This window comes from Notamacropus eugenii, chromosome 4 (assembly GCF_028372415.1).
Source record: "Notamacropus eugenii isolate mMacEug1 chromosome 4, mMacEug1.pri_v2, whole genome shotgun sequence".
NCBI lineage: Eukaryota > Metazoa > Chordata > Mammalia > Diprotodontia > Macropodidae > Notamacropus > Notamacropus eugenii.
Genome location: NC_092875.1, coordinates 340182230 through 340205371, shown reverse-complemented (window position 1 = coordinate 340205371; position 23142 = coordinate 340182230). Strand labels below are relative to the sequence as shown.

At 35.2% G+C, this 23142-nt stretch overlaps 1 protein-coding gene and 1 pseudogene across 9 annotated transcripts in view; both read left to right on the top strand.

Annotated features, from left to right (window-relative positions):
* KIAA1328 (KIAA1328 ortholog) overlaps nucleotides 1-23142 on the top strand; it is a 477491-nt gene that overhangs the window by 226149 nt on the left and 228200 nt on the right. The window lies entirely within an intron of this gene.
* On the top strand, nucleotides 11027-12489 carry LOC140498029 (transcription termination factor 3, mitochondrial pseudogene; annotated as a pseudogene).

Here is a 23142-nt window from a genome sequence, read left to right as displayed (position 1 = left end):
ATGTGTTTCAGGCATGAGGGACAATATGAAAATGCGGGGAGGTAGGAGATAGAATATCATGTATGAGGAATAACAAGTAGACCAGTTTGGCTAAAATGGCACATTACTTTTAAGCATGAGAAGCAACAGTGCCTCTGACTAGGAAAGATCATTGTTTCTTTTGTGATTAAGAAAATTCTTAATAATGGCTGTTAACGTTTCTTGTAGTCAGGTCACAAGAGTGAAAGAGTCCTCTTAATAATGTCTAGATCCCTGCTTTATGGAACCACTTCAGGGACAATAGGTGTTGCTACTGGCAACATCATAGGCAGTTTCTGGAGTTACTTTATGTTCTAATTGGTTGTAATATACTTGAATGTGAAAGATAGAATGTGACAATTGCAGTAGCCAAAGAATGAGAAGCAAGAGTACTGCTGACGTGTGAATGTGGTAAAGCAAAGTATATCTGGCACGTCACAAGGATGCTCCTAAGACAGCAAATCAACAAGATGGATACTTTCCAAAGGGATTCGATGTTGGATTTAAGCCTTCTTTGTAACAGATTCACATATAAGATAGTCCAAGGGTCTAGCCTTCATTTCTGCCCCTTACCTCCATAATAGCTTTACAGTGAGACTATAATGATCACATTTGGATTATCTGCATGTGGGTCACCTAGCATGAATTTTTAAGCCTGGGCTCATCTTGCCTATATTCTACTGCCTAGTCAGTGTGAGCTCCAGGGAAGGCGAAGTAATTTTAATTTTCTAACCTCAGCCAAACAATTAGGAAAGTAAGTCTGCTGCAGAAAAAGTCATTGCATATAGCTCAAAGCCCAAAAGATACAGGTTTGGCATGTTTGCCCTTCTGACTCTTATGTAGTGTATGCTACTGCTTGCCTCATAAGTAACAAAAATTGGAATCAGACTAGAAATGTAGCTATGATCAAGTTTGATTCAATAATCCTTTTTTTTAAATAGAGAAAGTTTTCTAAAAAAGATAAAATGGTTTCTTAGGAAGAAGGGAACATTTTCAAAAAGGAAAGAGACTTATGGACTTTACCATAAGCCATGAGTGGTATGAACATTTCCACAGAGTTCACAGCATCAGCTTTGGTGTGGCAGTTAACTGAGAATATCAACTTACATGTTATGCAGGTCTAGAGAAGGCAAGCTGTGTTAATTGTAGAAGACCACAGCTCAAAGTGTTGTGTTACATGGAAAGGGCACCAATGACACTGCATGCTATCAAATGCTGTTTTGCATTTAAAATAAAATATTGTGTTATTATTGACTTTGATGGCAAACAGTAGTGTATGTTTGAAGACTGTCAAAAACATCACTTTTTTAGAGAACTGCCAATAGCGGTAAGTTTCACTGTACAACTACATGCACACCCATTCTATGATATCATTGTTTATTTCATATAAATGTTATATGCCTATTTCTAGGGAATTGAATTTAGTTTTAGTCGCTGATCCATTTCATCAATAGAGGACACCCCAGTGAAATATTGAACAGAAGACCTGAGTAAATATATATCTTTTTACTGCACCTACAGAATATACATTAAAGTTTAAACACTAACTCAGAAAAGTTAATAGTTAAGTCATGTATATAAGTTGTGGACAGTCTTAATGACACCTTTGTGATAATGGCTAGATTTATGTCAGAGTGTTTCCCTTTTGGTATGGGAATGTATGTATAAGGGAATATCAAATAACCTAACCTAAGATATAAAAGCCCTATTTCTGTATGTTATATGATAAATTTGATGGTAACCACAGGATGAGGCAGGTTCTCCTCTTCCCTTTTTCCTTTTTTTTCTCCTTGGTTTCCTCAACCACTTATGCTAAAAGATCCCAAAACTTAGATTTAAGAATGGAGATGACAGATTATGCTATCTCTCATATGGTACTTTGAGCAAGGAAAGTGTTTTTAGTCTTAAGCAAACTGTCTTAGCTAAGCGTATAAATAAAAGTTTTGATTTTAGACCAGTCATTTTCTTTGTGGTCAGCATCCTTATTCTGTAGTCAGCTCTAGAGTGCCAGCCCTAGAGTAAGGAAGATTCATCTTCCTGGGTTCAACTCTAGACACTTACTAGCTGTGTGACCCTGGGCACCTAACCCTTTGTGCCTCAGATCCTCATCTGTAAAATGAACTGGTGAATGAAATGAAAAACCACTCTAGTATCTTTACCAAGAAAAACCCCAAAGAGGGGTCACAAAGAGTTGAACATGACTGAAAAGACTGAACAACATCATCTTGATTGGTCTTGATATACAAAATGACATTAATGACACTGGATTTCTTAAAAGCTGACATCAGCATGCTGACAGTCAAAAAGAATAAGAGTAGGAGATCCCAAAAGGAAAAAGCTATTGCTTCTTGTTCTGTTATTATCAGTCCCTTCTCTCTCTCTACTTTCATTTTAATCATACCATATCATTAAGAAGAGATAAGAGATTAAATGACAAATATGTCAAGGGCCTTCTCCCCCACCCCCAATCAGGATCTGACATTATCAATGCATTGCTTGCACCATTTGAAAGGTCAATTTCAGTCTAAACCAAGGGTAGGGAACCTGTGGCTTTGAGGCTACATGTGGCCTTCCAGGTCCTTGGGTATGGCCTTTTGACTGAGTCCAAGTTTTACAAAACAGATCTTTTGATTAAGGGGATGTGTTCTATGAAGTTTGGATTCGGTCAGAAGGCCACACTTGAGAACCTACAGGGCCACATGTTGCTTCAAGGCCTCAGGTTTCTAAGCAATGGATATTCCCAGAAAATATGGTGTTTAACATTTTCAAATTTATTGTCCAGCTTTTTTCAAACTTCTCTTTCTTAAACTCTCTTTTCTTAAGTAAATCACATCTCAAATTGTCTTTCATTCTTAGTATATTGACTTTTCTTGTCTTCATTAATCACTGATCACCAAATAATTTCTTCATCTGTTTAAAGGTTTTTCTTTGTTAGAAAACCTTATAGAAGCTTCTTCTGGCTAGAATTCATTTGAGCCATGGTTGATTATATCTGATTATTTAATCTCATCGTTACTTATAATAATGTTACTTGTTTTGCATGTAGTGTTTTCCATATTTAAGGTAGTACATTCAATTACAAAATTTATTAAGAACACATTATGACCACCTAAGTCTTTGAAGATTCTAAGGCTCTCTGACATTCTTAAGTCAGAGAGAAGGTACAGACCTGCACTGATAGGGAGAGTTCCATCCTGGTGTTGCTTGTACCAAGGAAATCATAGGTCCAGTTGTTAATCACCATAGAGTCAGTACTTGAGATTATAAAAAATTTAGACAATACACACTCCTTCTACTCCTGAGGTATATAACTGCAAGGGAGAAAAAAATTATATATACAAATAAATACCATAATATATATAATAATATATATTAAGTCCACAAAATGGTGAACTTAATGAGCTTTGAAAGGTTCAACAGAAGCAAAGAAGACTCTAAAAGAGGAGAGATATTTGAATTAGGCTTTCAGTTATGAGTAAAATCTTAATAAATAGAAGGGAAGGGCATTCTGGAGATTGAGAACCATTTGAGCAAAGGTATTGAGTTAGAAAAGAGTGGGGCCATATAAGGGGACTAATTAATTGCAATTGAGGGATATAAGATAAAGCCAGAAAGGGAGGTTAGCTAGTTCCCTGATTGTGGAGCTTGAATGACAAGGTAAGAACATTGAGCTTTATTCAGTAAACAGAAAATCATTGAAAGATTTTGAGAAGAAGAATGGCATACATAAAGAAGATTAATCTGTCCTTTTTTTCCCTTGTAGCACTGAATTAACCCTTGAATATGTCTCTTCTTTAGAGCCTTCATAATCTTTCTTGCTAGGAATCTGTGGACCAATAAGAAGAAGCAAGACAAAATCTGATGAAATTTTAAGCTCCATTGATAGAAAAAATAAGTAATTGTGGAACTGACAGCAGCAGTTGTAACGATCTTATTGCTTCTGTGATTGAACTGTGACCCTGGTTCTTACCCATGTTGAACTAATGTTGCCCCTTCTGTCACTCTTTTACATTTACTTTAGCCACATTTTTCTGTCCATCATGATTTCCTTGGAACTGATGTTGCGTATAAGCTTAAGATATTGACCATTTGTTTTCTCTTTAAAAGAAACTAATACTCAAAGCTTAAAATAGGACATTTCCGTTTGTAGCTGACAGCTATCAGTGGAAAAACTATGGTTGCTTGCCTGCTGCTGGCACTTTTCTTTCATGGACTGATATCCTTGTCAAGATGCTTGAAACCCCTTGCTACCATTCCCCACGCCCCCTTGTCATATGCTTCTTTCTTTAAACTATCAGACTCAAGTGTGAATTTCCCCAGAGGTTTTTGAATTGTGTGAAGCAAGGCGTTGCTTCCTTTTCTCTTGGTCCTAACACAGCTGATTTCAGTGGGAGAGTGAGGCCATTTGTGTTAACACTCTAAAAGTGACTTGCCAGGAAATAAGATTATGGGAGCTTTAAATGTTCAGATTTCTCTGTTTCCAAATCCAAAGTGATTCCTCACCTCCACCCCACCTAGTTTCATACTCTTCAGCTTAACCCAGGATTGGAAAATGACTTGTTGCTTATTTTACATCTTTTATCTATACCTGTCACACTGAATCTTTGGTCCAAGTATAACTGGTTGCTTTGTTGATGATCTGTAGGCCAGAATTGAGCCTTGCTTGGCTTTTGCCCAGCTCTGCTGGCTCTGTAGCACTAATGGGATGTAAAATGTGGTTTCATCATTTCAGAATAAAAGTAGTTTTCAAATATACAAAGTGCATATTCTAGAGGTGAGAAACCTTTGCTCTTACTTGGATTGAAAGAAGCTATTTTTATTGAATAGTTCGTCTATCTTTGGCATGTCTGGGAATCCTGGGGTCTTAATAATTTGAATCTCTTTTTATGTATGGTACCAAACTTAGTACAAGTATACTTTGCCAAGACAGAAAATCAGTCTAAAATTTTTCCTAGTCTTGCTGCTACATTTTTGTTGCAGTATTTATGTAACACGTAAATTTAGAAAAATATCCCTCCTTCTCACCAAATGATCTCAGTTTACAGCTGCTAATCTTTTTGATCAAAGAAAACTTTAACCCCCCAAAAGCTGAATTTTCAGAAATATTGAAAGGCAGGCAACTCAACTAAATGACCTTAAATATCAAACAATGGATTACTCCTTTCAAAAGAAAATCTGTTCTAGCAAGAAATGGAACTTATGGACTTCTATATCCTGAACTGTCTTAAGTAAAATTGGCTTTTTTTTCCATAACTGATAATTCTGTCAGATGCTTAGAAGTAAGTTTTGGTTTCTGTTTTGTATGAAAGGTTTCTGTTCTGCATAACATTATTAGAAAAGAAAGTAAGGGCATAAATTTGATGAAGTCATCCATTATTTTACTATTATTCACTTACCATTACAGTTAGGTACTTTCTAGCTCTAGCCCTTAATGCTGATTACTCATTTAAATCAGTGGAGATAATTTTTTTGCAAACATCTAAACTCCATTTCTGTAGTTTCTACTAATTTTAACTGTAGTTCATCTTAGTGTATATTTAATACTCTTTAACTATTCCAAGTCCAAAGTGATTCCCCCCCAAATTCTCCCCCTCCCACTTCATTAATAATGCTCTTATTATTTAGTGGGGCAACAAGACCCAATGGATTCCCTTAGTGGGATACTTCTTTATTGCATTTGGATGAGGATGGTATAATATGTGCCAAGAAGTGACATCGCAGTTAATTCAGTGTGCTTTTTCAGACTTTAAAATATGGACATTGGGATTTACTCTCAAAACCTATAATACCCTTCATTGCCCAAGAATTTGCAAACCTGATTATCTGAGAGTCATTACTTTCTGGGGTAAATCAGGCTGCTGTGCAGCCTGTGAGCAGGACTGTGTTCCCTTTTCATTCTGACAATGGAAGCACAGAGAAATTTGAGGCATTACGCTGTTCTGCACGTTTGCTAAGTTAACGAACACCCTGAGCTATTGGCAAACATCCATAACTATGTGTCATAAACAAATTTCCTCAACAAGGCAAATTGCACATCCCTACTCAGGATTACATACACACTAAGTGGGGATGGGGGTGGGGTTAAGCCATTTAGGTGTTTGCTCCCTTGAATAAAGTGTAGAGCTTGTCATTTTAAAATGTGTCTCTTCTTTTTCTTCTAGGCAGGTATGTATTTATATTTGACTTTTACCTTCCTCTCTGTACATCCTTTTTATAGAAATCAATAACATTTTTAAAAAGTTATTCTAACCGCTTGAGATTAACAGAAATTATCTGCAAAATTTCTTTTCTTCAAAAAGTCTTTTTTGTAGTATTATAACTCAAAAATGGAAAAATAGATTTTTATCAAACTTTCCAGATTTTTTTTCTTAGCCTAGTCATGAAACCTGAGAAATTTCAATGTAAAATGTAATTTTTTGAAAATGTATGTAACAAAAAACATGGAACAAAGTAAGGTGCTACTTCCTCTAGCGTTAGCGTGATGGTATATAAAACTTCATAAATATGTCAAGGAGGACACAAGTATTGGAAAGATATACTAGTGCTACTAAGCAATATCTTAGCAACATCATTTCATGATTCCTTGATCTCATTGATGCAGGTATTTCTTCCAGTAGAATATATCCCAACTTCTCCACATTGTTGTTTTGTATTGGCTTTTGTTCACATATTTCCATAAATGCTCCCATAGAAAATTCATCCATCATGCTGAAGGCATTCCATCTACTTTTAACAATTTGATAGAAATATGGTTTAATGAAATGTTTATAAATACCAGGATTTTACCTGACAGGAATATCAGAGTGTTAAGTAGTATTAAGAAACTATTGATTTTTTTTTTCACTGAGGAAATAGACTTAAATTTAAGCAGGAAGAATTCAAGTTAGGTATTTGGATGAACTTGCACTTTTTAAGGCTTGTAAGAGGTAGAAATGTGTCCTTTTCTCAAGATTAGTCAGGTTAACAATTATGTTTCTGCAATGCCTGGTCATGCTAAGAAGCTAGAACATAGGATTAGATGATGTTTCCAGTTGTGTTCTAAACCTAGACTTCTTTAAAACTTAGAAAAAAAGCCTGGAGGATAAAGGTAAAGAAATTCCATCTAAACTACTAAGCCTATAAGACATCAGACACCTATTATCGGAAACAATGGTATGCAAGTCAAGGAAATCATTTTGCAATTAAACTAACTTTAGGTTTGATTCAGTTAGAGTGTTATCTATTCTGTAGACAAAACTGAACATTTTTAAAGTGGTTTTGATCCATTTAAAAATTGTGTAGTTACAGTTGTGGCTATTTCTATGTCTACAGTGTTTTGACAAGCAAAGTGGCTAATATCAGTGCCCTTACACTGTGAAATCACATTTGTAGTTTTGTCAAAAATCTTGTAAATCATAGTGAGATCAGGACTTATGATCCAAGCCTACCAAAGAGAACTGTCATGCTGTTGGTCCAGTAGTGTCGCTTAGAATTTAAGTGTTTGCTCTGCCAAGCTTTGCCAACTATTTCAATAGAGTGGGGGTAGCTCTTTTAACTAAGAGAAAAAATCATTTATTTATTAAATACTTATTGAAAACTCACTACATATGAAGTGACGTTCTTTCTGTTTTAAATCACCAAGCAATATTTATTGACTTCTTGTTTGGCAGAGCCTCAGGAAGAGTAAGAGAAAAAAGAAAGAGGCCTGGAAAAGACCTTTTTGAATCTCTAAATAGATCTAATACTTTTAGAATTGTAGTAGAGGATGATTCTAATTCTTTTTCAGAAAAGAAAAATAGGAACAGTGGTGTCATTTGAGTAACTAGCTTTAATCAACATTAATCCCAGGTTAATATCATTTGATGCCCTCAGTTTCATTATACGAGTTTTAAGTACGTAACTTTTTATAATAAATTCTATACCTGGGAGCTGAACAGCAATTGGTTTACCTTCCACAATCTCATAAAAAGCAGCATTAATTGTAAAGCGAATATTGAAATGATCACTAAAGTAGACTCAAATGTGAATGTATTTGGACAGCTCTTCTATAAAGTAAATCAAGTGGACTTCTTTGCACAATAGGTTTCTTGCCCTGGCATTAATAGAAAATACCATTTGAATTAAAATGTAGTTAAATCTTTTCTAACTGACATTATTTTGGACGTTTTCTCTGATGTGCCCAAATGTTCAGCCTTTGCCATTTCAAGAGGCTCTATACAAAGATGTAAAGAAAATTGCCCTTGTTCTAGATAATCAGGTCTGACCTAATTATGCAGTCCCTGCTTCACTGACATCTCAAATAGTGGAGAGAATCCAATTTATTCTGGCAAGCATGTGGCTGTTGAAATTGTAGAACTGTTGTTATTTCTGAAGCTTTGGTAGTACTCAGAAGAGATAGTTTAGAGGACAGAATGTCACGAACTGATGTATGGAAGATAATGCTGTTTATCTCCATCCTTAAATTCTCATTGGTAAATTAAAAGTAAATCTTTGTATTCTAATAAGGAGGCAGTTATCACTGCATGTTTTTATTTGTGCTCCCTACTTGGGGGTCATACATTTCCTTTTTCCTGGAAGTAACTACCTCAGTTTTAAGTATATCACCAGTACTACATTGGGTAAGATTGTCAACTAACTAGCATTAGAGTCTGTATCTCATGCCAGCAACTTTTGTGGAAAGGCATATGTGTTTCCTATGACATCAACCTAAAAAATAAACAAGTACCCTAAAGGGTGAGGGTTGAAGAAAGATAAGTGAGTAGATAATAATACTGATTTTAAAAAGAAGTAAAAAATGGAGCATCATTGAAACATTCAAAAGATATGTAGAGACATGACCAACTAGATGGAGGAGTACTAGGTAATCCTCTTGGCCTCTCAAACTTCTCCAAAGTAGGAATTATGTACAAGAGATAATTTCATCTGTCTCCATAATCTAAGACACCAAAAACGCTAAAAAGATTAAAAAAACCTTATGAATTAATAATAGGGAATACTAATTCCTAACACACTAACTCAGGACACCCTATCAGCCCCACTACCTGGCCCTACTTCCTGCAGTTGGCCAAATCAGGCAAAGCTCCATAAGCCAAACCGCCCACTACACAATGGAAAGTCAAAAATCCAAAGTTTACTTTGCTTTGAGTAGCAACGTGGTAGTACACTACCAGTAGTGCTCATCTAGACAACTGAGAAACAAAGGGATTGGGGGCAAGATGCTAACATATATGGTAATCCAGTGTGTGTAGGGAAGTGTCAGAACAAAAGCAATAGGGGAATATAAAGAAAAAAGTGTGAAATTACCAAATATCTCAGGAGGAACAAACTCAGTTAAAGACAAATAGATACAAACAGATAAGCCAGTAGGGGAGATATTAATAACAGAAGGGAATATGGCTTCCAGATGAGTTAAATGAGTCCAGACATCCATGAATAAATATTATATGAAAAAAGTAGATTAATTAACAATTGATAAGGCAGAGAACCCTATGAATTCCCAGGAGAGCATGGAACCACAGCAGGGTATTCCCAAATGGTTCAAGAAAGAAATAAGAATTATGAAAGCAGAGTTTATAGCTTGTACAGCAAAAATAATTACCACAGTAGAAAAATTTAACTCTACAATGGTAAAACTCACCTAAGAAACAAAAGGGAGAAGAAACTGATTGGGAATGGAAATGCACAAAAGAAAAGGACAATCTTGAAGAAGAGAGACAAAAAGTAATAACATTACTCGAAAATATATTCCATACAAGCAAAAACATATTGATCTTAAAAATAAGACGAGTAGAGAAAAACTTGAAGATTAAGCTCTCCAAGAAGAATGTAACAACTCAAAAAACCTGAACACCTTAAGGCAAAAAATAATGCAAGAAATCTCCTCAGAACTTCTGACCACACAAAGTGCCAATCAAAAGAATCTACGGATCAACCACTAATGTTAAGTGAATGTGTATGTTATGAGGTTGGGGGTTAGGGAAACCTATGCTGCAAGCTCCAAAAGACACAGTGATTAAATTTAAAATACCCCTTATAGACAAATAAATTGGAGAAAGGCCATCAAATATAAAGAATAGGAAATTAAAATAACACAAAGCCTTTTCTTCACCCACTTGAAAATGCAGGGAGGAGTAGAATAATATGTTCTAAGAGTCAAAGGAGCTTAAGATACAACCCAACGTGACCTACCCTGCAAATCTGAAACTAATCACCAGTGGAAAAAGATAAATATTTGGTGAAAGAGGCATTTGAACCATTACTACAAAGAAAACCACATCTGAGCAAATTATTTGCTTTCTAAAGATTTTAGACAACAGAAATAAGAAAGGTAAACCAACAAATCAACCAAGAAAGGTATAGTTAATGAAGTAAAAAATCCAGGGGGAAAAAGAGGAAAGGGGAGAGGAGAAAGAACTTTTTAACAATAATAGGAGCAACAAAACAATAACAGGAATACCTTTAAGAAATTTCTTTCTAAAAATGAACAAAGAGACTAGGGTTCATAATGGAAAGTAAATAGAAGAAACAATGGTAGAATAGACCTGAAACATTTTGGGCTAAAGTTCACAAAACCTCCCTTACGGGTGATTCAATGGTTTTTTGTAGGACTAAACTTCATAATTGAGGGTAACTAAAAGATGAGAGGACACGAAGTTGGGGAAAATATTATATACCCTCTTCAAACTGGTTAACCATGAAGGAAAATAACTTCTTTTGGCTCTTAGGAAGAAGAATGACAAAGGTAGAGTTGGAAAAAAAAGAGGAAAGAAATGGTGAAATCTTCATTCAGTGGTAGGAAAGCATCCTACAGAAGAACACTCCTATAGGGGAAAAGAGATAATTTATAATGTATGGTGGAGACCTCTAGTGGATATAATCTGGAGGAATTTTGGTGTTTAGAAAGACTGTTAGGGGCGCAATTGCTGCGGATCTGGGTGCTGGTGGGGAGGTTTCTAGAGGAGCCGCGGCCGCTGCCTCTGCCGCTGCTGGAGCCCGTGGGAGATGTTGCAATGAAGGCGCAGGAGTCTGACCTATCCTGTCCCAGAGGCCCTGCCCTGGTTTTGTGATTCCGGCTATAGGAGAGCAGAAGAGGACTGGGCGGGACCTGCCGCAGATGCCCTAGTCATGTGGAAAATGGCTCTGCCAGCTCAGCAGATACCCAAGTGGTTCAACTCAATAAAAATAAGAAGTTTCATCACCATCATGCAAATCAGAAATCAGTTAACGAGACCAAGAAAAACAACTTTACATGGACTCTTGGCACTGGCTAAGCAGTCTTCTGACAATTTTTTTCCATTGGGGATTCAAGAACTACAGGACTTCTTCCTTATGGAATAGTTCTCAGGCTTCCAGCTCAACTAGGCAAGAGAATATTTCTGCACAAGACATTCACCCTCCTTCCGTTAATGAAGTACAACTCAAAACTGAAATAACCAACTTTGATTCACAAGTATCACTAGAAAAACTGGAGGATTTGCCCCTGATCTCTCCACTGCAGCAGATTTCTGAGGATGATGTGCAGATTGTTACAGAACCTCCTCTGCCCCCAGCTTCATTCACACTTTGAGACTATGTGGATTGCTCTGAGACTCTGAAGAAGTTAGTGCTCCTGGGGGTCAATTTGTCCAAGCTGGAAAAATGCCCAGGTGCTGGTACTCTCCTTCTGAAACTGGATTTCAGAAACAACATACAAAAAATACTTCTGTTTCTTAAGGATATTGGTCTAGAAGATAACCAATTAGGGGCATTCCTTACCAAAAACTATATTATTTTGACTGAAGACTTGGAGAATCTAAGGACCAGGGTGGCTTACCTTGAATCAAAAAATTTCAGTAAGACAGACATCTCACGTATCATTGTAAATGTACCTTATTTGCTGAGTTTTCCACCTCATAGACTGGATAACAGATTGGGCTCTTTCCAGAAAGAACTTGGACTGAATGTGCAAAAGACCAGAGATCTAGTTATTCATCTTTCCTAACTATTAACTGGAAGTCTTGAGCCTGTGAAAGAAACTGTGAAGGTTTACCAACTTCAACTTGACTTTAAACATAATGAAATTCAGCATATGGCGACCACAATCCCAAAGATTTTAACTGCAAGCAAAAGGAAACTAACAGAGACATTTGACTATGTGCACAATGTGATGAGCATTCCTCATCATATTATTGTCAAATTTCCACAGGTGTTCAATTCAAAGCTGCTAAAAATCAGAGAAAAACATTCATTTCTTACCTACTTAAGAAGAATACAATATGATCCCCCAAAACCTAACTACATCTCTTTGGACAAACTGGTATCTATTCCTGATGAACTATTTTGTAAAGAGGTTGCTAAAGCCTCACTGCAGGACTTTGAAACATTCTTAAAAACTCTTCTGCTGCTAATGAATGGAAAGGGTTTGATTTAATAATCTATCAGTATTTATGTAAATCAATATTTGTTTCAATAGATTAAAATAAATATTTCATATTTTTTTTAAAAAGACTATTGCTAATGATTCGAGGAGTAGAGCCAAGATAGCAGATAAGGGGCAGCCACCCAGCTGAATTCTCCCAATATTCCCCTCTAAACAACTTTAAAATATCATCCCAAATCAAATTTTGAAGTAGCAGAGCCAGCAAAAGGTCAGGGTGAAAAAATTTTCCAGCTTAAGAAGAGAAAGAAAGCTTAAGGGATTGGCACTTAAGAGATTGTCTGTGACACCATAGGGGAGGCCTGTCTGGAGCTCACACATGTAGTACCAACAGTGGCTGCAGCTTCAGCTTGAGGAGCTCTCAATTGAAAGACGGTAAGGGGGTCAGACATCTGGTCAGAAACAGGTACAGGGGATGCTTTGCTGGCACTGATGCAGTTGGCACTGACTGGCAACACTGTTACCCATAAGCAGTTCTGGGTTGCAGTTCTAGAGCAGAGAGGAGTGCCTAATAATCAGTCACAAAGGAGCAGGGTCCTGGTCACAGTAGCAAAGCAAAGAGGAGTGCTAGTGCTTGTGGCTGCAGGGGATCAGGGGCCCTTCATGGGTGAAGACCAGATCATAGACCAGGAGAACATTAGCATGATCACACCAACTTGGAAGCACTAAAAACTTGCAGATCTTCAGAACTAGCTCTGAAAATAGAAACACAAAAAAAGTCTGAAGCTTGGGTCACTGCCTCTCCACCCACAGGTGAATAGGGCTCAACTTAAATATAAAGTTCAAAGTAAAGAAATAGACTGGGAAAAATGACCAAACAAACAAAAAGAATTTGACCACAAAAAGCTACTATAGTAGCAAGAAAGACGAAGACATAAACTCAGAAGATGACAGTGGTGAAAATAGGTACAAAAAAAGTCTCAACAAAATATGCCAGTTGGATCCAAACCCAAAAAGAATTCCTGAAAGAGTTAAAGAAAGAGATGAATGGTAAAGAAAAATTGGGAAAAATAAGTGATACAAGAAAATTATGAAAAGAGAATTAATGGTTTAGTAAAAGATGCAAAAAAAAATACTGAAGAACATCGCATCTTAAAAAATAGAACTGGTCTTATGGCAAAAGAGGCACAAAAATTAACTGAAGGAAAGAAATTCTTAAAAACCAGAATATGCCAAATGGAAAAAGAGGTACAAAAATTGGCTGAAGAAAAAAAAACTTGAAAAGCAAGAATTGGACAAATGGAAAAAGGTACAAAAGCTCACTTGAAGAAAAATAATGCCTTAAAAATTAGAACTGGGCAAGCAGAAACTAATAACTCCATGAGATGCCAAGAAATAAATAAAACAAAGTCAGAAGAATAAAAAAATAGAAGAAAATATGAAATTTCTCATTGGAATAACAACTGACCTGGAAAATTAATTGAGGAGAAATAATTTAAGAATTATTGGAATACCTGAAAATCATGATCAAAGAAAAAGCCTAGACATCATATTTTTAGAAATTACCAAGGTAAACTTCTATGATATCTTAGATCCAGAGGGTAAAATAGAAATTGAAAGAAACCACCAATCACCTCCTCATCCCAAAATGAAAGCTCCCAGGAATATTATAACCAAAATTCAGAACTCCCAAGTCAAAGAAAAAATACTGGAATCATCTAGCAAGAAAGAATTCAAATATTGTGGAGTCAGGATCACACAAGATTTATTAGTAGCTTCCACATTAAATGAATGGAGGGTTCTGAAAGACAGAAGAGCTAGGATTACAATCAAGTATAGCCTACCCACTAAAACTGAGTATAATCTGCCAGGAGAAAAATGAATATTTAATGAAATAGAGAACTTTCAAGTGTTACTGATGAAAAGACCAGACCAGAGCTGAATAGGAAATTTAAGATTCAAACACAGAGCTCAAGAGAACCACAAAAATGTAAGCATGAAAAAGTAATCATAAGGTACATTCCTATCTGAGAAGATGATACATGTAACTCCTAAGAACTTTACCATTATTAGGGCGGTTTAAAAGGAATTTATATAGAGAACATGGATGTGAGTGAATTATATTGTAATAATTTCCCCAAAAAAACAAATGGATGAGAAAGAAGCATATACTGGGAAAAGGGAGAATGGAGAAAAATTTCTCACATAAAAGAGGCACACAAGGAAGAGCTTTTACAAAAGAAGGGGAAATGGGGGTATGGGTAGGCATTGCCAGAATTTCACTCTCATCAGAATTGGTTCAAAAAGGAAAGAATATATGTAGTTGTCTGTAAAAATGAAATTTGCCTAATAAGGAAATAGGAGAAGAGGGGGCTAAAAGAAAGGGAAAGGTAATAAGAGCAAGGGTAGATTACAGGAGTCAGTGATTAAAAGCAAAATAAATTTTTGAGAAGGGTCAGGATAAAAAGAGAAGAAACAGAAGTAAGTGGGATGGAGGAAAATACACAGTAATCATAACTGTGAATATGAATGGGACTAGCTCACCCCTAAAATGGAAGTGGATAGTAGAATGGATAAGAAACCAGAATGCAACAGTATGTTGTTTATGAGACATACTTGAAATAGAAAGGCATACACAGTTAAAATAAAGGGCTAGAGCAGAACCTAATGTGGTTTACCTGAAGTAAAAAAGACAGGGGTACCAATCATGATCTCAGGCAAGGCAAAAGTAAAAGTAGACATAATTAAAAGATATTCAGTGATACTACATTATGCTAAATTGTACCATAGGCAATAAAGTAATATAAAAAATTTTACTGTTTCTCTGGTAAAGGCTTCATATCTCATATACTGAATATTGAACTAAGTCAAATTTGTAAAAATAAGAGCCATTCCACAATTGATAAATAAAGAATATAAACAGGTAGTTTTCAAAAGAAGAAATCAATGCTATCTGTGGTCATACAAAACATTCCTTAGCCACCATCTTGACTAACATCTGCATGTCGACCTCATTGAGTATTTTTCTACATCTAATACAATTAGGTAAAAGTGTATAGAGCATTTGGCCTAAAGTCAGGAGAACTCATCTTCCGTTCAGATCTGGCAGTAGACACTTACTAGCTGTGTGACCCTGGACAAGTCACTTAACCCTGTTTACCTCAGTTTCCTCATCTGTGAAATGAGTGGGAGAAAGAAAAGGCAAACCACTCCCATGTCTTTGCCAAGTAAACCCCAAATGGAATCACAAAGACTTGGACACCATTGAAACTCTAAACAATAACAAAAAAATCAATAGATTTATAGCATTTTTTATATGACAAAGCTGTAGCCATATAAAATGTTCTATATCACTAATGATTAAAATGGCAAATTAAAACAACTCTGAAGTATTACCTAAAACCTATCAAATGACAAATACTGGAGGGGAAAAGGTACACTAATGAACTGCTTGTGGAATACTGAACTGGTTCAATCATTCTGGAGAACAATTTGGATCTCTGGCCAAAGTACTAAAACTGTGCATACCCTTTGACTCGGCAACATTGCTACTAGGTCTGTTTCCCAAAGAGATCAAAGAAAAAAGACCTATTTGTACAAAAATATTTATAGCAGCTCTTCTTACAGTGTCAAAGAACTGGAAATCAAGGGGATGCTCATCTGTTGGGGAATGACTGAACACGTTGTGACTTATGATTGGAATGGAGTGCTATTGTGCTTTGGGAAAGGGTAAGGAGATTGGTTTCAGAAAAGCATGCCAAAATCAATATGAATTGATACAAAGTAAAGTCAGAACAACTGGGATATCATCATTCATAGATCCAAGATGATTCCAAAGGACTCTTGATGAAAAAATGTTATCTGTCTCCAGAGAGAGCTGATGAACTCTGAGAGCAAATTGAAAGTTTCTCACTTTCTTTTTTTTAAAATGTTTTGCATGATTTCATATGTATAATTGGTATCATATTGCTTGCCTTCACAGTGAGTTGGAGATGTGGTGGGAAGGAGGGAGAGAATATGAAACTCAAAAATTTAAAAAAAGAATCTTTGAAATAAATAAATTGAAGCTGTGTGTCTACCTGCCCCTCCTGCCCAAAAGATTATTACCTGAGAAACTTGTGCCTGCATGGACATGATCCTACCTCAGGAAAAGAGAGAATTAGTGATACTAGGGGTAATTGGTACCTAGAAGAGTGGATATAGACCCAGAAGAATGAACCCTGAATGGAGATTTGATGACACATGCCAATATAGATTATCTTGAGGAGGGTAAGAAGTAGTAAGAACTATACAGTCAGGGACATAGGGAAATTCATGCCATGGGACAGTATTTCTGTCCTCTCTATCTCTTACAGAAATGGATATTTCTAAGAGTTAGGCATAATAGATAATGGTTGCCAGGGATCCAAGATCTACAAAGTAATAACATAAACTGTTTAGAAGACGAAACTCAAAATAGGTATCTCAGAAACTCTAATCCTGTGAGACTAAGGAAGGAATTAATAACTAGAATGATTATGAGTCAAAGAATTTGAGTTTAGAATAGACTGAAAGGAATGTAAATTATTAAGAGAATGAGGGAAAGAGAACATTTTTAGAAAAATGCACAGAAAACAAATTTTAACGCAAACAGAATAAATTAACAAGGAGGAGAAGGCGAATTTTACTTGACAACTAAGAAAAAAGTATAATAGCTAGAGAAAATGAAGAGAGGGGAATGGTAAGCAAACCTCTAAAACTATGTAAATGGGAGGGAAGAGGGGTCTTGTGGTTAAGTGGAAGATGGCAAATGAAAATAGGGTAGATTAAATGAAAATAGCTAAAGAGACGAAGTATTATGTTTACAGAGGAAGAGAAAAAAACTAGACGCAAATGGAGAAAAAATAAAAAGCTGAAGTCACATAACTTTAAATATAAATTGATTAAGCTGTCTAAGAAAATTAAAAAGAGTAAGAAAATGAAACTCCACAATCTCTTGCTTACAGGGGAAAAACCCCTACCCTTCCCCAAATACATACATACATACATACATAATACATACATACATACATACATACATACATACATATATATAAATCACTGAGGAAGAATATAACTTATTATGCATCAGGTGATTGTCAAAAAATCCAAGATTTGAAATCATGCTATCAAACAAAATAAATTTATTGTGCATCAGGTAGTTGTCAAAAAAGAAAGAATTGGAATCATAATAACAAAGCAAAAATTAAATTGGAAAACATAAAAATGGATAATCAAAGAAAGTATATTATACCAAAAGAAACCACAGACAACAAATCATTGTCAGTTTGAATTTATGGATTCCAAATGTCTTATGTAATTCATAAAAGAGAAATTAACTGAGGTTCAGGAAGACAAAGACAGTAACACAATAGTGTCAGGAGAATTTAATACCCCCTCTCAGTTTTGGACAGATCTAACAAAGATAAATAAAAGAAACAATGAAGAAGTGAATATGTTGTTGGAAAAACTAGAGCTGCAAGATATTATGGCATGATTCAAAAGTTTTAAATAAAATCATGTTAAACTACAGTGCTTCATCCAAGAAATCATTCATCATGACCAACTTAGATTTATGTCAGGAATGCAAGGAGGTTCAACATTATGATAATCATTAAAACAAAGCATCTCAAACCACATGGTTATCTCCATAGATGTAGAAAAGAGCTTGATAAAATACAACACTTATTTATGCTAGAACTCTATAAAACCTAAGCATAAATGTACCTTTTCTTATTCCCTTTAAAATAAAAAACAAGTACCATATGCAGTGGGAATCTATAGAAGCTTTCCAAGTAAATACAGGGGTAAAGCAAGGGTACCTACTCCACTATTATGTAGTGTATATATTTTTAGATTTTTCAACATAGTGATCCACTTTTTTCATCTTTTTTTTTGTTTCTAAAGAATATTATTGTAGAGGATCACTTTCTGGAAAGAGAAAAGAGAAGATGACTAGGAGAAATTTTGCTAATATATAAAAAAGACATCAATAAAAACTTATTTTTTTAAAAAAAAGACACATAGAATAGTCTTCCAAAGGGAACACAAAAAAGTAGGACAGTGTTGGAAATATTATGTAAAATTTAATATGCACTTTAAAAAACACAAAAATTCAAAGGTTACTTTTTCATATACCATCTTCTTTTTCTCTTCTTTCTGTATGTTTATTTGATTTTATGTTTGTTGATGTTTAAGTTCATTATGAAAAGGGTTTTTTAACAAATAGTGAAACCCAAACATACCACTTTCCTATTATAAAGCTGTCACCTTATATAAAGGCTTTTGCAATCATAATTTAGAGTTGAAAGGGATTTTAGAGGTCATCCAGTCTAATAATAATCTTTCAGATGACTGAGATCTAGAGAAGGTTGTGACTCTTGATAGCCAGGGGGGAGGGGGAGTAGGGAATCACATAGTGGATGTCTAAAGTAGAATTTAAAGCTAGGTCTTCTTGATTCCAGGTTCAATGAAATATCTACTGCCTCTCTAGTGTTTTTTGGAAGTTATTATTTTTGTGCATTGCTATGGTAAGAAATCCTATAAGTTAGTTATGTACTTTCTTGAATAATGTTTTCCTTTATTATTTAGAAATGATATTAACTTTTTTTCAAGCTTCAGAAATAACCTCCCAAATTTTGTATACAAAAATTTGGTAATTAAGCCTATCCTTACCCATGCTCACTCAATTCACATTCTTCATGACTTTCATCGTGTTAGACCTTTATCTTTTCAGACTAAAGAGTTTGTTGGGGAAAAAGAGAATAAAAAGCTTCTCTGAAGGTATTTCTGGCATTTCCTTGACCATTTTAGATTTTTTTCTTTGGATTGATTGAAGCCATGCTTTCTCTTGAGGCTGGCTGGAAAAATTGCAAAATTATTTCATGATACATTATTGCAAAGCTGGCATGGAACCATAATATCGTTTTTTTGGGAGAATTCAAGTAAACAGACTTCTGCTATAGATCCCGTCTGCTAAGATCAAAATAGCTGATAAACATTTTCAACTTTTTTGCTGATAATTTCATATTTTAGAAGGTACTGAATGTTTGAGACAGCAAACAGAACCTTTTAAGATCTATTAGAGGAGAAAAGAAAAGCAAGGAATCAATAGGATCTCTATTTGGAGTGGAGGGAGATGATCAGAGAAGGGAGAACTATTCCATTCATTTAGCTTTTTCTATGAAGAAGTGTGATCTTTTGATTAGGAAGGAGAGAAGGAAACTTTTAAATAGGATATTGAAATCTGCAATTAATGAGGAGATAGTGAAAGAGATCCTAACTACAATAAATTCTAAATACAGAAACACTGTGTCCAAGAGTACTGTAAGAATTTTTTGAGTGTGATTGCTTCATCACTATTGTTATTTGAAAAATTAGCACATTGTAATATGAAAAAATTGCACAAGATTGAAGATAAACAGATTTTTTTTTTTTACAGTAGAAAAGGGTAGACACTCAACTATATTGATTAATGGGCTTATTGTTGATTTCTGGCCAGATTAAAGAGGTTACTAAAGTCTGTAGTTTGTCTTTAGAAGACATCTGTCACTACAAGTGAGAAAGGAGTTGGAACAAATTATTTTAGACTAACCCAGTTTAATTTTTTATGAGGTTATTGAACTATTAGGTCAGGAGAATCAGTCCACAATTATTTATTAAGCCCCAGAAAGAGGATATGTAGACATGGTGCCTCAATTGTCATTTATCAGGAATTTGCAGAAGATAAGTAATTGTGTAAATTAAATGATTTCTTAGATTCCTTTCACCTTTGTGATTTGATGATTTTATAAGGTGCAATAACCAGAAATCCATCATGTATTCCAAATATGAATGATCCAAAGTTTCATATAAGACTAAATTAATGTTTTCCATGTTCTTTCATGATATGCAATAGTTGAAAGACCTGTTTTGCCTTAAGACCATATTGAGGCATTGTCTTCTGTGAACATAACACTGTACTCCCATCTATAGTCTGATGCAATTTTTCCAGGGGAAAAAGCTACTACAACAACAACAAAAACCTTTGTATTCAAAAAGCTTTCTTAAAAACTTAACAAATTAAAGTAATTGAAGAGGCAAAGAGGAAACTAAGTTATCACTCTTTGCAGATGATATGATGATATACTTAGAAAATCCCAGAGATTCAAGTAAAAAACTACTTGAAACAATAAACAACTTTGGAAAATTGCAGGTTACAAAATAAACCTGCACAAATCTTCTGCATTTCTGTATATTAGTAACAAAGCCCCACAGCAAAAGATAGAGAAAGAAATCCCATTTAATCCTAGAATATGGACACAGTTACAAGACACTTTTCACACAAATAAAGTCATATCTAAGTAAGTGGAAAAACATCAGTTGCTTATGGGTAGGCTGAGCCAACATAATAAAAATGACAATTCTGCCTAAATTAATTTACTTCTTTAGTGCCATACCAATTAAACTATCAGATAATTATTTTCTAGAGCTGGAAAAATAATATCAGAATTCATCTGGAAGAACAAAAGATACAGAATGTCAAGGGGACTAATGAAAAAAATGCTAGGGACGGTGACCTAGTGCTACCAGATCTCAAATTATATTATAAAGCAGCAATTATCAAAACCACTTGGTACTAGCCAAGAAACAGAAGGGTGGACAAGTGGAATATGCTTGGTACTCAAGACACAGTAGACAATGAATATAGCCATCTACTATTTTGGAAACTAGGCATAGACCAATGTCTGACACCATACACAAGAATAAAATCCAAATGGGTAGATGATCTAGGTATAACGATGGATACTATGGACAAATTGGTGGAGCAGGGAATAGTATATTTCTCAGATTTATGGAGAAGGGAAGAATTTTTGACTAAAGAAGAGATAGAAAGCATTATGAAGTACAAGATGAATAATTTTGATTACATTAAACTGAAAAGTTTTTGCACAACTAAACCCAATGCAACCAAAATTTGGAGGGATGTAGAAAACTAGGAAAGAATTTTTACAGCTAATCTCGGGGATAAAGGCCTCATTTCTAGAATATATAGAGAACTGAGTCAAATGTACAAAAATACAAGTCATTCTCCAATTGATAAATGGTCAAAAAATATGAATAGGCAATTTTCAGAGGAAGAAATTAAAGATATCTACAGTCATATGAAAAAATGCTCTAAATTACTTTTGATTAGAGAGATGCAAAACAAAACAACTTTGAGGTACCACATCACACCTATCAGATTGGCAAGCATGACAGAACAGGAAGATGATAAATGTTGGAGAGGATGTGGGAGAATTGGAACACTAATATACTGTTGGTGGAGCTGTGAGCTGATCCAGTCATCCTGGAGAGCAATTTGGAACTATGCCCAAAGGGCTACAAAAATGTGCATACCCTTTGACCCAGCAATAATGCTTCTAGGGCTATATCCCCAAGAGATCATAAAAATGAGAAAGGGTCCCACAGGTACAAAAATGTTTATAGCAGCACTCTTTGTGGTGGCCAAAAACTGGAAATCAAAGGGATGCCTATCAGTTGGGGAATGGCTGAATAAATTATGGTATATGAATGTATTACTATTGTGCTATAAGAAATGATGAACGGGAAGACATCAGAGAGGCCTGGCAAGACTTATATGATCTGATGCTGAGCGAAAGGAGCAGAACCCAGAGAACTTTGTGCACAGCAGTGACCACAGCATACGAGAGTTTTTTCTGGTAGACTTGGAACTTCATTGCAATGCAAAGACTTAAAAAAAACAACTTCTTAATGGTCTTCTATGGCAAAATGCCTTCCACATCCAGAGAAAGAACTATGGAATTCAGTCGCAGAATGTAGCAGATCATTTTGTGTGTGTGTGTGTGTGTGTGTGTGTGTGTGTGTTGTGTTTTGGTTTGTTAGATGATTTCTCCCACTCAATTCAATTCTTCAACACAGCATGACTATAGTAAAAATGTATTTAATAGGAATGTATGTGTAGCACTTATACAAAATTGTATGCCATCTCAGGGAGGGAGTAGGGAGAGAGTGGGGAGAGAGGGGAAAATAATAATCTAAGTTATGCAGTAGTTATTATAGAACACTGAAAATAAATAAAATTAATTAATAAAAAAAAATGACGAACAGGAAGACTTCAAAGAGGCCTGGCAAGACTTATATGATCTGATGTTGAGTGAAAGGAGCAGAACCAGGAGAACTTTGTTCACAGCAACAACCACAGTGTGCGAGAGTTTTTTCTGGTAGACTTGTAATTTCATTGAATGCAAGGACTTAAAAGAAATTCCCAATGGTCTTTTAAGGCAAAATGTCTTCCACATCCAGAGAAAGAACTATGGAATTCAATCGTAGAATGTAGCAGATTATTTTCTTATGTGTGTATTACATTTTGGTTTGTTATATGATTTCTCCCATTCATTTTAATTCTCCTACACAGCATGACTATAGCGAAAATGTATTTAATAGGAATGTATGTGTAGTACCTATATAAGGTTGTATCCTATCTTGAGGTGGGGGCGTGGGGGGAAACAGGGGAAAAAAATCCAAGTTGTATGGTAGTGATTGTAGAACACTGAAACAAATTAAAAGATGCATGTATTATTGGTGAGCAAGATGACTTGTAACCTGTATCAAAGTTTCATGAATGACCCTTAATTCATTTCTTGGATGGGCATTTTAGAGGTCATGTCATCTGGACTGAAGTTTATTTTCTTTGTATACACACATATTATTGCCTAGTATGAAAGAAAAAAATGTTCAAGAAGTTGTCACAGAAGGAATAGCATTTACAT